Raw genomic sequence first — 12914 nt, 5'->3', positions numbered from 1 at the left:
TCTGGTTCAGTGGTTCAGTGTTCTGGATGAGTACTTGAATTTTTGTGTTTCATTTCCTTCCTTTGAATTTTTATTGATTTTATCCCCACACTTAACTAGTCACATGTGGGTTACCTTTTATTTTTGTTAACTTGTTAGCAAGAATGAGCCTGTGGTTCAATGGTTAAGCATTCTCCTATCTCCTTTGGTTCCAATTTTGAATCTTGTAGTGCCCAAAATGAAATTAATTTTGTCTCCTTCTTGTTATGTTATCCAAAGCAATACAATGTGGGTTAAAATTCAAACTCCCTAGTGTCATCCAACTTCCCCACTACTCCTATTCACTTCATTTTCTATTTTTTCTATTTTTTCCATTTTTGTTTGTTGCGTCATTCTCTAGCATTTTCTTTCTTTTCTTCTGCTTTCCTTGTTTTTTTCATCTTTCTTTACCATATTTCCTCTGTTGTCATCCCCTTAGTTATTATTTTTATTTTTTTAATTGTCACCTTATTTCTGTGGTGCTGCCAATTTTATAATGTTGCTTTTTATGTCGTGTTTTTTCGAATGAGGAGATTGTATTTTCATCTTGGTGTAAGTATTGTATCATAGGTAGCTCTCCTATATAATAAGGTTTTTATTCTCTTTTCTTGTGCAAGGGAGGTGATTTTAGTTGTATAATAATCCTCGTTTAAATTGTTTTTGCGATTATTTTAGGTGACAATTGTGGAACGGGTAAGTCACCAACAAATTAGGTGTTGTTAAACCATTAATTTTTTGTGTAAGTGACCAAATAGGGGGTTGGTCTATGTGATTTTTGGTAAGGGCTAAATGCCTTGGTCTGTTTGGCTGAATACTTTAATTAAGTATGAGTCAAATACTTATTTTAGTTTTAGCGTTAGTTTTCTAATTGGGTTAACTGCGGATGTCGTATACATAAATTTGGATTACTGATATTGTTTCGACATCCTAAAAGCAAAAAAGTGTGTATTCTATTTCGTAATTTCTAAAAAAGAATACGAAAATCAAAATGGGGCAGACAATGTCACACAATCGTGTGTTGGGCTGTATGCTCAGCCATTTGAGATACACGAGCATTTGAGCCACACGGTTTGGTTGATGTAGGGCATATAGGCCACACATTTTGGCCTAGTGGGCTGTGTGAGTCATACAGACGTGTGAGCCACACGGTTTGGTTAAGGTAGGGCATGTGGGCCACATATTTTGGCCTGGTGGGTCGTGTGGGTTACACAAGCATGTGGGCCCATTTTGAGTGGTCAATTGGGCCTATGTTAGGGCCGAGTGTGAAATTCTAGACTCCGATTTGTAATATTTTGAATGCATACTAAACCATGATATTTATAAACGTGTGTGCATGTATCAATATAAATATATTTCTGATCAGTAAAACTCTAAATAAGCTAAAATATTATGTTTATGTTCTGCTATTTGTTATGTATGAGTATATGTGACATGATCACTTAGTATGATTTTGCATATGCATTGGGGTTAGGATATGATTATATAATGGAGGAAGTTTGATTCTGGCAAATTATTTGCACTATATAATTATGACGATATTCCCGCAATATAATTCTGGCAGCACAGCTTTATATTATCTGAGTGGCATACAACCACATTATGGTGTGATGGATGGATGAGTTCTTATAGTCTTATTTGGTGTGATTGGTTGGATGAAGTTGGTGTGTAATGGATAGGGGTAGGACCTTCTGTATGACATTGCTATGCTAAGCATGTTATGATTTTTGATCTGCATGTTTTGTTATGTGCATATGTGCATGGTTTTGTTATACAATTCTGTTTATTTTATATGTGATGGTGGGTTAAGGCACACACTAAGCTATATAGCTCACCCCGTTCTCTTATCATTTCAGGTAACCCTCAGACTTAGGATTGGGTGGCGTTTGAGAGCTCGGGCTGAGCATTCTCTCTTGAATTGGTTAAACTTTATTTTAATTAAGCTTATTGGACTTTTATTTGGGGCTGCTTATTGGTTTTGGACACTTTTAAGATTTTGGGTTTTTACATGGTTTATTTGGTTTTATTAAGCATAACAGTATACTAAATGATTTTCATAAAATAAAATTTGAATATCCAAAATTTTTCCATTGCAAAATTTTAATTGTAAAAGCAAGTTTTCTGGTAGTAAAAAATAATGTTATTTACATGACACTTTTAATTATAAAATATCCAAATTATTTGGAAAACATGCACTTAACTTCTATATCATTTTCTCTCTTTTTTTGAAGAAAAAACGACCACAAGGGTTAGAACTCTTATTAAGTAACACATTAATAACAGCATTATGGATTTCTTTAGGATAACTCATATCAAAAAACCAATTTTTTGTTTCACTACACATTTTAGAACATATAAAATCTGCTACAGTATTACAAGATCGGTTTGCCTAAATTAACTTGGTGGACTTGAAATTGCTAAAAGCTTGTTTACACTCCTTAATCATCGCGCCAACGCTACTCACATTCGTACCCAGGTTGCGCATTTTCTTCATGAGGCCAGTGTGGTCGGTTTCAAAAGGCACCATGCCATTAATATTGAGTTGACACGCCAGTTCAATGCTTCTCTCAAATGCAATACACTTTGCCTCATGCACTGACACCCTGTTACCGATGAAACCCCTACCGCCCCCAACACAAAACCATAATCGTCCCGAATTATCACGCCATACCCCATTTTGTTGACCTCAACTATAGCATCTAAATTTATTTTGACAAAGCCCTTGAGAGGTTTTTCCTACTTCTTAATAATAGCGTTTTGAGAAAGCAAAGGTTCATTCAGAATATTATAGATGCGAAAGTCTTTGCTAAGATTGCTAGCTCTATTCCAAATACTCTGCGCCTTATCATCTTTATCTCTAATCATAAAATTGTTTCTACTATTCCAATAATTCCATAATGTTGTCATCAAGTTAGCCATGGCTTTCCTGTTAATAGTTCTCATCATGTCTTCAAGCCAATCTATGTAACAATCATTGGACACAATTTTAGCATTCATTAGAAGGAGCTTGTGCCTCACACGCCAAGAGAACACACGAATCTTTGGCAAGGTATCGAGTTTCCAAAGGGTTCTCCAAAAGAACCTGTGCGGACCAAAACCAAAATCCTTCAACAGGAGCTAAGAGTAAGCAGATTTCGATGTGAAGCATCCATGAGGATTAGAAACCACACAAATTTATCAATTTGGCTCCCATTCCCAATAGGTAAACTACATATCCTATCCCCCCAATCTTTCCCGTACAGTTTGTAAACTTTATCAATATCCCAACGCCTATCATTCTCAATCTAAATATCTTTAACACTTTCTTCTTGAGGGTTAAGCATATTAAAATTAAGGGTACCACCATTTAAGTTTTCCATACTCTAGTTGTCAACCCAATGTTAATACAATCACCATTACCAACTTGCCAACCAAACACATTCTTGAAGGTCTCCGCAGTAACTACTATACTCAACCAAGTAAAAGAGGCTTTATAACTTCTTTTGGCATTAAAAATGTTACCATCGGGAAAATACTTTGATGACATCACTTTAAAATAGATAGTATCTTTGTTATTAATGAGTCTTCAGACATGACAACTCAGAAGAGCAAGGTTGAACAGCCGCATGCCTCTTATGCCAAGGCCCCCATACCTTTTGGATGGCACAACGTCTTCCAAGGGAGCATCGACCAAAATTTGCCTTCTCCTTCCCAGACCACCATATCTTGCTAAGCTTGGTTTGAAGGTCCTCGATCACACCCTTAGGAGCCAAGAACATAGACAACGTGTATGTTGGAATGGATTGTAAGACAACGTGTATGTTGGAATGGATTGTAACACCGCCTTAATAAATAATTTTTTTCCACCAAATGAAAGTAATCTTTTGGTCTAGCTATTTATCCTGCATGAAAATCTATTAGTAACATCATTGAAGGCATCTTTTTTCTTTTTACTTATAGGAAGTGGAAGGCCCCGGTATTTATCCAACTTCTCCGCGACCTTCATGCCAAGGAGATCACCAAATATTCTTCTTTGATCACTCAGAGTATTGGGACTAAACAGCACCATTGATTTTTCAAAGTTTATCTCTTATCCTGAAATAGTAGCAAATTTTCGAAGAATATTAATAATGCAATTAACCTCACTTTTTTTGTTACGCACAAAAAGAAGCACATCATCAACGAAGAACAAATGATTGATCCTTGGGCCATTTATGCTAGCACGAATACCTTTTAAAGAATTATTGTTTTGAGCATGAATAAAGATCCTCAAGAATGCTGCATACAAAATAAATACAAATACGGAGAAAGGGGGCCCCTTAACGGAGACCCCTTTCAGGAAAAATTGTATCTAATAAAATATTATTGCCTTTGACCAAATATCTAACAGAACGAACACAGCCTGTAATTTTGTCGATCCACTGATTGTCAAACCCCATTTTCAGTATGACCACCTCAATGAAATTCCACTCTACTCGATCGTAAGCTTTACTCATATCAAGCTTGATAACACATCCTTTGTTAGGGTCGTTTCTAGAGCTTTGAAGGTAGTGAAGCAGCTCATGCGCAATCAAAATGTTATCATGAATCATTATCCCTAGGACAAAGGCACTTTGATTTAGACTTATACAATCAGGAAGGATTTGTTTAAATTGGTTGGCCAACACCTTGGCAATAATCTTATAAATGAACCTATACAAACTAATAAGGCGAAAATTAGTAACATCAAAAGGGTCCCAAATTTTAGGAATTAAAATAATCATAGTTTCATTAAGACAAGAAACATTCTTATGTCCATTAAGAAAATCCAGACAAAAATAGGTGGTGTCATTTTCCACAATATCCCAATAATGCTTAAAGAAACTACGGAAGAGACCGTCGACTCCAGTGGCTTCACGAGGGTCCATCTACTTAATAGCTTGTAAGACTTCATTCTCAATATACTCCCTAGTAAGCCACACGTTAGTATCTTTAGTATTGCACTCTCTGATGTAGCCCATATCATGGTTACTAATATCATTGCCATTAGACCGAAAGAGGTTCCAAAGATAGCTTTTTGCCATATTACAAATACCATTGCTATTCGTAACCCAATTCCCATTCCCATCTTTGAGTTTGTCAATATTGTTCTTCTTTAAAAGGCCAGTGGCTTTTGCATGAAAGTACCTCGTGTTACTATCACCCTCCCCTAGCTATTGGGCCCAAGGTCTTTGCATCCAATATCTCTCCTTCTTCGTATAAAGATAGCCTGTAACACCCCTTACCCGTTTCTAATGCTAGGATACGATACGAGGCATTACCGAACTTAAACACAAGCAAACATACAAAATTGAGCCATAAAATTTTGTTCAAATTAAATTCATTCATACATATGCAAGTTGTCCCTTATATAGGCCTACGAGGCCCAAAACATACATCGGGTGGAGTTCTGGACTAAACTAATAATTTTTAGAAAACTTTGGGAAAACTTAGAAATTTTTCATGAAACAGGGTCACACGCCCGTATGGGTAGGCCGTGTGGTCACACACGCCCATGTGGTTTAGGACACGTATGTGTCCTCAGCCAATGTAACTCTCTATTTATGATGTCATCAACACAATTAGGTTTACACGGCCAAGTCAAACGCCCATGTGCTTAGGCCATGTGGCAAATTAAATTCCAAAAATTAAGTGCGGACTTCATACGGCTTGGGCACACGCCTATGTACTGAGACCGTGTCCTTCACACGGATGAGACACACGACCGTGTCTCTACTCGTATGTTTACTACTGGGCATTCTGTTTTTCCTAATTAGAGTGCAGGGGACACACGGTCGGATCACACGCCCATGGGGCAAACCGTGTGTCACACACGGCCTAGACACATGCCCGTGTGTCTATTCGTGTGGACAACTTTGAGGCTATTTTCCAAACCAATTGCCACCCTTATTTACACAAACACATACATGACTTTAAAGGCAATTAAACATGGCATAATTGAGCACTTAAACTTACATAAACAAGACATGATCATGATCATTTCATCTTTACTAAAACATGCATAAGACTTCATACTTGGTCAAGCCAAATTTTATAAATTTGCATGCACTAAGAGATGTAGATTACTTTCATTTAACATACTCATGCCTTAGTTGTCATCATGCCATTCACTCACAATTCTATCAACAAACAATCATAGCCACAATACATCTCATCACATACTCACAACAACCAACCACATCACAATTGCACAGGCACATGCATGCATATATGAATAGGTTTACAACCCAATAATCAATATGAGCCACATCTTATGGCCTTATACAAAATGAATCAATATCATCATAAGCCAACATATTTGGCTAAACCAATATGACATATAACAAAAGGACCAAGTCCCTATACATGCCATACTCAAAATACTTAAATTCACTACACCCTAAAGATTAGTTTGATAATATGAATCGAACTCTGACGTCTTTTGATCCCGAGCTAGCTTGGTGACACTATAAGTAATTGGAAAAGAAAGGGGAGTAAGCATAAAGCTTAGTAAGTCTTCATGTAAATAATTAACAACATTAACCATACATTATTATACACATAACATAATAATATTTATCATAATGTCATCAAGTATCATAGTTTCATTTTAAGTCATGTCATTTGCATAATATACAATAAGACTCATGATCATAATTCATTCATTCACATCTTACTGAGGTCTCATCGATTCATAATCTCAATATTTATGAGCTTTGTGTACATACCTGTACCCTTTCAACATGATCATACATTGTCATCTATTTGACATAATCTTTGGATTACCCGTTGAAACACTTGGAATTACTAAAGGATACTCGGGAATTCTCATAAACATAGTAGGATGCAAATCCCATATCCCAGATATGGTCTTACATGGGATCACATATCGATGCCAATGCCATGTCCCAGACATGGTCTTACGTGGGATCATAGATCGATACCAATGCCATGTCCCAGACATGGTCTTACATGGCATCTCATATCGATGCCGATAGCCCAGCTATAGTCTTACACGAAATTCCATATCGATGCCAAAGCCATGTCCTAGACATGGTCTTACATGGGATCGTTCATAACCCTAATGTCATGACATTTTTATCCTATCTATTCCTAAGGTTCAACTAGGGTTTTGAGTTATTGAACTTCGTCGAATCGTCATTGAGTCATCATTAATTAATTCCACAAAAAAAATTATACAATTTATGCAATATTAAAGCATTAAATACATAATGATGTAATGTTGCATTATTTACACACGAACTTACTTTGGTACCCAAAATATGGCTACTATTCGATTTAGTACACAACCTTGTTCTTTCCTCGGTTTAGGTCTGAACTCTGTTTTTCTTGATCTATAATAGCAAATTTCGCTTATTTAATTATCACATTGTTAAAAATAGTCCATCATACTTTGGAAAAATTATAATTTTTCCCTTAAACTTTTACATAATTACAACTTAGCCCCTACGCTCTTAAAATGAAATATGTTCATTTTCTTTGATACCCAAGCCTAGCCGAACTTATATCATACTTATATCAGCCCACATTTTCTTTCAAATCATATTTTTAACCACCTATTTTAAAAATTTTACAAAAAGGTCCTTTTTAGGTGTTTTTATGAAAAACCACTTAGTAAAAGATGTTTATCATGCATCAAACTTTCATATTCCTCCATGAAACACCAAAATACATGCATGTCACACATGGTTAAGTTTTTGAACATGAACCCTAGCTCAAAATAATGGTAGAAATAGCTAGATCATGCTTCAAAGATCTCAAAAACATAAACATTAAAAACGATGCTAGGGTGTACTTACAATCGAGCTTGAAAGGATGAACAAAACCCTAGCTATGGCTCCTTGAGAATTTTGGCTAAGGAGGAGGAAGATGGACACAATTTTTAACTTATTTTTCCCCTTTTATTATTTTATTAACCAAATGACAAAAATGCCCTTTCTTTCAATTTTTCCTATTCATGCCCATTTTTGTCCAAAAAAATAGAAATTAGGCAAATTGCTATTTAAGGACCTCTAATTAACAATCCATGGCAATTTCATGCTTAAAGCTTCTAGAACTCACATTTTGAAACTTTTGCAATCTAGTCCTAAATGTTAAATTAGACAATTTTTCCATAAAAATTCTTCATGAAATTTTCACATAAGCATGCAATTATATCATAGACCTCATAATAATCATAAACTAACTATTTCTATTTCAGATTTGTGGTCTCAAAACCACTGTTTTGACTAGACCCTAATTCGGGATGTTACACAACCCAACCTACAAGAGACTCCTTCAACCTCTTTGCACTATCCTCCCTACTGGCCGAATCAATGATCATGTTTATATTATTTTCTAGCTTGCGAATATCCCTCTTCATTTTCTAAAATTTATTTCGCTGCCACGGGCCTAAGGTCTCATGAACCCTCTTCAGCTTGTCACCATAGTGAATTGTATCCTTCATCCAAGCATTACTGATAATGCTCTTAGCCTCCCTCTTTGTAGCCCAGCAATCATCATAGCGAAAGCACAACCTATGATCTTTGAGGTCACTTTTAAGTTTACAACCCCACATATCAAAGAGACCAGCATCATGATCGGGTTGAGTTTGTCTCACGACACTAGTAGCAATTAATGGGTACTTCTCTACCATGGAAACCGATCCTAAAAATATGTTTAATCTCTCATTAACCAAGCTATCCCCACCCCTTTTGTTAACCCAAGTAAACCATCCACGATCTAGCTTAATATCCACAAGAGCCAAGTCATCCAATATGTCTTTGAACTCGTTAATTTGCGCCCTCACAATCCTATGACCTCTCTCTTTCTCGGCTTCATTCAACATGGCATTAAAGTCCCCCCACCACCCACTCCTCCTTAACTGAAGCACCCACCCTACGTAACATGTCCCAAAAGCTACTTCTAACATTAGGGTTGGCATGCCCATAAAACCCAGTGACACGAATATTACTATGATTATCCAGCTTAACAATGGAGTCAATATGGTGCTTAGAGTAACTTTAAATGGTGACATTCGCGCCTTCCTTCCACATCATCGCAAGACCCCTGCTACGACCCTCTGAACTCATTGCAAGCCCATTCTTCATCCTGCACTTAGTTTGAACCCGTTGAAAGTCATTAGAATTCATTTTATTTTTGCAAAGGAATATAAGACTGAGGTTGTTAGCAACAAGGAGTTGCTTGAGTTCCCGAACTGTTGCAAGGTTCCCCAACCCATAACAGTTCTAGCTTAGGAACTTCACTGATCCTGGCGGGGCTGTTCGCTAGCCACCACCTTAGAAGGTGTTAAGCAATCCAACAATTTCCTTCAAACAACTCTGCCTGGACTTTCCTCTATTAGCTCCCCGTTACTTCCCCTTATTCTTTTTTTTTCTATCTTCATTTTCTCTATCCCTTCACAAGTTACTCTCATGTGTCATTTTCCTTATTGAGTGCTCAACTTTGACTCATCTTCAGCATTTTTTACCTTTTTATTTCTACTTGTTCTTTTAGTTCATTCACCTCCAACGTTTCTCGTATCATCCCTTTAGATGCACTTTCACTCTCTTTATTATCTGTAATAATTTCTATTACATTTCTCCATGGTCCATAATTCTGGTTGGTAGTACTTAGTGGGCTCTTAACCAATTCCCATGTTGGAAATCAATTTTGTTTGACTTACTATTATCCACCTTCTTACCATATTTTTTAGTTGAGTGACCGATAAGGCCATAAATAGAGAAAAACCTTAGTAGTCACTCGTATCAAATAGCACAAACGAACTCAACTCCTTCATTGTTAATATAGTGGACAACCCTACGCAGCGATTTATGGACATCAATTATAACCTAAGCCGCATGTATTTTGTCCATCCACCATCTCTATCACGCCAATCTATGGCTAGCCCTTCCCTAATCGCATTGCCAACCTTCATAGCCATCTGCCTATCCATAAACTCTAGCGGTATATTCAAAACTCTTACCCAGAACTGTCAATGGTTAAATGCATACACTTCTATACTTTTTATCTTTAACATAGGTAACCATATTGAACAAGCCCTAGTAAAACAGCCAAGGGGAAAGGTTTAGAATCCTCTTTCTATTGTCCTCATTGCCAAACTTCACCAAAATGGCTCCTTCTTTTAGAGACACGAAGTTGACTTCCTCATTGGTGAAATAGAGTGACTTAAACACCCGGTACATAGCCTCTCTATTAACTTTCTCCTCCGCCATCAATTTTCCAATGGCCCAAGTTTCAAATCCTTGCGAGCTAGTAGATCCAACCTTTGTACTTACAACCCTCATTGTTTTTTCCTCTGAGAAATTTAATTTTACCAAAAGTCATTGATGTCTTCTTCTATCGTATCTACCTTTGAATATGCCAAGAAGAAGGCAAGAAAACTCAATCCAATATCGTACCTTGAGAACAATTGCTCCAGCGAAAAATCTGCAAGGTAGCAGGAAAATGAAAATAAGCCAGCAACAACCCAAGAAAACTAAAAACTTCGAAAAAAACAAAGTCCCACAACAAGAATCACCTTCCAAAAAAACCCCAGATAGAGCCTGAGTCACAAACAAAACGACGAAGCACCAGAATATAAAATAAGAATAACAGAATAGAGAACAGGAAGATCAACATCACCAAGAACCTAACTGCTACTAAACAACAGAAAGAAAAACAAGAAAATCCAAAAGAAAACCTAACATAACAAAAGATGTTAAAAGCAATACTTAAAACACAGAAATATACTATCTAAATGAAAATGACGATCCAATTTATTCTTATCGTTGAAAAGTCAAAAAGAATGTTAGAGTTAGTAGTTAGTCAGTTAACAAGCCAGTAGCCAAGTTGTTATACAGCTTGAAGTTTGTTGAAGAGCAGTTGATGGTTAAGAGCTCTCTATAAATACAACTACTAAATGTACAAAGAAAGGAAGTAATCAAGAATTAGAAAAGAAGTTAATCATTATTATTCCTTTATTCTATCAAATACCATTTGAACCTAGTCTTTAACATGGTATCATTCGCTGGCTAATCTTGGGATCCATGGCCACCACAAACTCCGCTGATTCTGCGTCCGTTGAACCTGGCTCGGTTGCCTTCACCAGTGACCTTGTCGTCAATTCATTTTCTCGGTATGAGGTAGTCAAGCTAGAGGAGGGCACCCACCTACATTCAATGGCACAAACAAGTGAAGCTCATTACTGATAGATATGATATCACCGGGTTCTTGGATGGAACCGTACCTCTACCACCGAGGTTTGTTCAAACTCAAGAAGAAACTCTTGCGTCAAACCCGTCGACTTCAGTTTTCACACAGCAAGACCGGCTATTGACGTCGTGGCTCCTCTCTACAGTCAGCCCGTCGCTTCTCCCGTCATTTATTGATGCACACACTGCTTGTCACATATGAACCACTACGACAAATCTATTTGCAGTCGATATGGGGGCGAAGCAGTCCAGAATTCGACATGATCTCCACTCGTTGAAGAAAGGTACGCTCTCTATTAAGTCATATGTTGCTCGTATAAAAAATCTTTGTGCACTTTTGAAATCGTCTGGATCTCGCATCTCGGAAGAGGAGAGAGTCGAGATCATGCTCGCAGATTTACTGTATCATTTCAGAGGGTGGTGGATGTGTTGGCTGAGTGCGAAAACAGATAGGTTCAGGCGATTCACGAAGTCACCGTCCATACGTATCTTGTTGAGAGTGGCCCGTTGCAAGCGCTGTCGCAAGGGGCGGAGGGATCCATCCGTGGCGGTTGTGGGTCTGACCAAGGTCGAGAACGAAGCTTTAGATCCAAACTTCAATGTCAAATCTGTAGCAGGTTTGGTGATGCCACTCAATGCTACTACTATCGCTACCACCGAGACACGAATGCGCCATCATCAACTAATCTAGTGACGTACCATGGTGATCTGACCTATGCTCCATCGAATCCTAGTGTACCATAAGGAGAAGGTGTTCGGAATAGAGGTCTCCTCAAGTGAAATCGGCTAGGGTTTCACATGGCCAAAATGCATATGAGGATGGACAATATCATTTGGTGGCCAGCTACTATGATGGTGACATGTATGGACCCATGCCACGTGGGCCTCCCTTGTCCTATGCGTCCAATACAAGTGGGTTGAATTTTGTTCTTATGAATGTGGACTCTCTCCAATATGAGCATTACATGACGCCTCCCTCCAAGTTTGTTCCTAGGACGCACGCATATGGGCCAAATTTCAATGGCCTTGATTTTAGTTTCTCTAGCCGTGAAGGACAATGTGCAAGTGGGCCTCCCAATGCTAGGCCAACAGCTCCTATTGTTCTTGATACACCTACATCCAATTATGTCCAAGTCGATTCATCTCCTGGGATTAGGCCAACTTATGGACCGGTTGATGGTGTTTTAGTTTTGTGGTCCACGAAACCCCGAGCTTGGGTCTACTCAAGATCTGACCTGTGCATTGGACTACCTCGGGTAGGTGATCTACATGTGTCTGATTACTCCGATACGTCAAGATCATATATTAATACTACTCAATTTGAGTCGACCGGAGGTGGAAACGATTCCTACATTCCCATGCCTGTTGGTACCACATCTTGGTACCCTGACTCTGGGGCTAGCCATCATGTCTGTCGGGAGCCATCGATTTTACACGACCCCACTCCGTACTTAGGTATGTCTTCTATTTTAATTGGTGATGGAACTTCTGCTAAGATTTCATTGGTTGGCAGTAGTGTTTTACCTACTCAGTCCAAATTGTTGTGTTTGTCTAATGTTTTATGTGTGGCCAATATACGAAAGAATCTTCTGTCAGTATCACAGTTTACTAATAATAATGATGTATTCTTTGAATTTCATCTGACTCATTGTGTTATTAAGGATATCGTGACCCTAGAAGTTTTGCTGA

The sequence above is a fragment of the Gossypium arboreum genome, chromosome 3, assembly GCF_025698485.1.
Source record: "Gossypium arboreum isolate Shixiya-1 chromosome 3, ASM2569848v2, whole genome shotgun sequence".
In the NCBI taxonomy this organism is placed as follows: domain Eukaryota; kingdom Viridiplantae; phylum Streptophyta; class Magnoliopsida; order Malvales; family Malvaceae; genus Gossypium; species Gossypium arboreum.
This window is presented reverse-complemented; position numbering follows the sequence as displayed.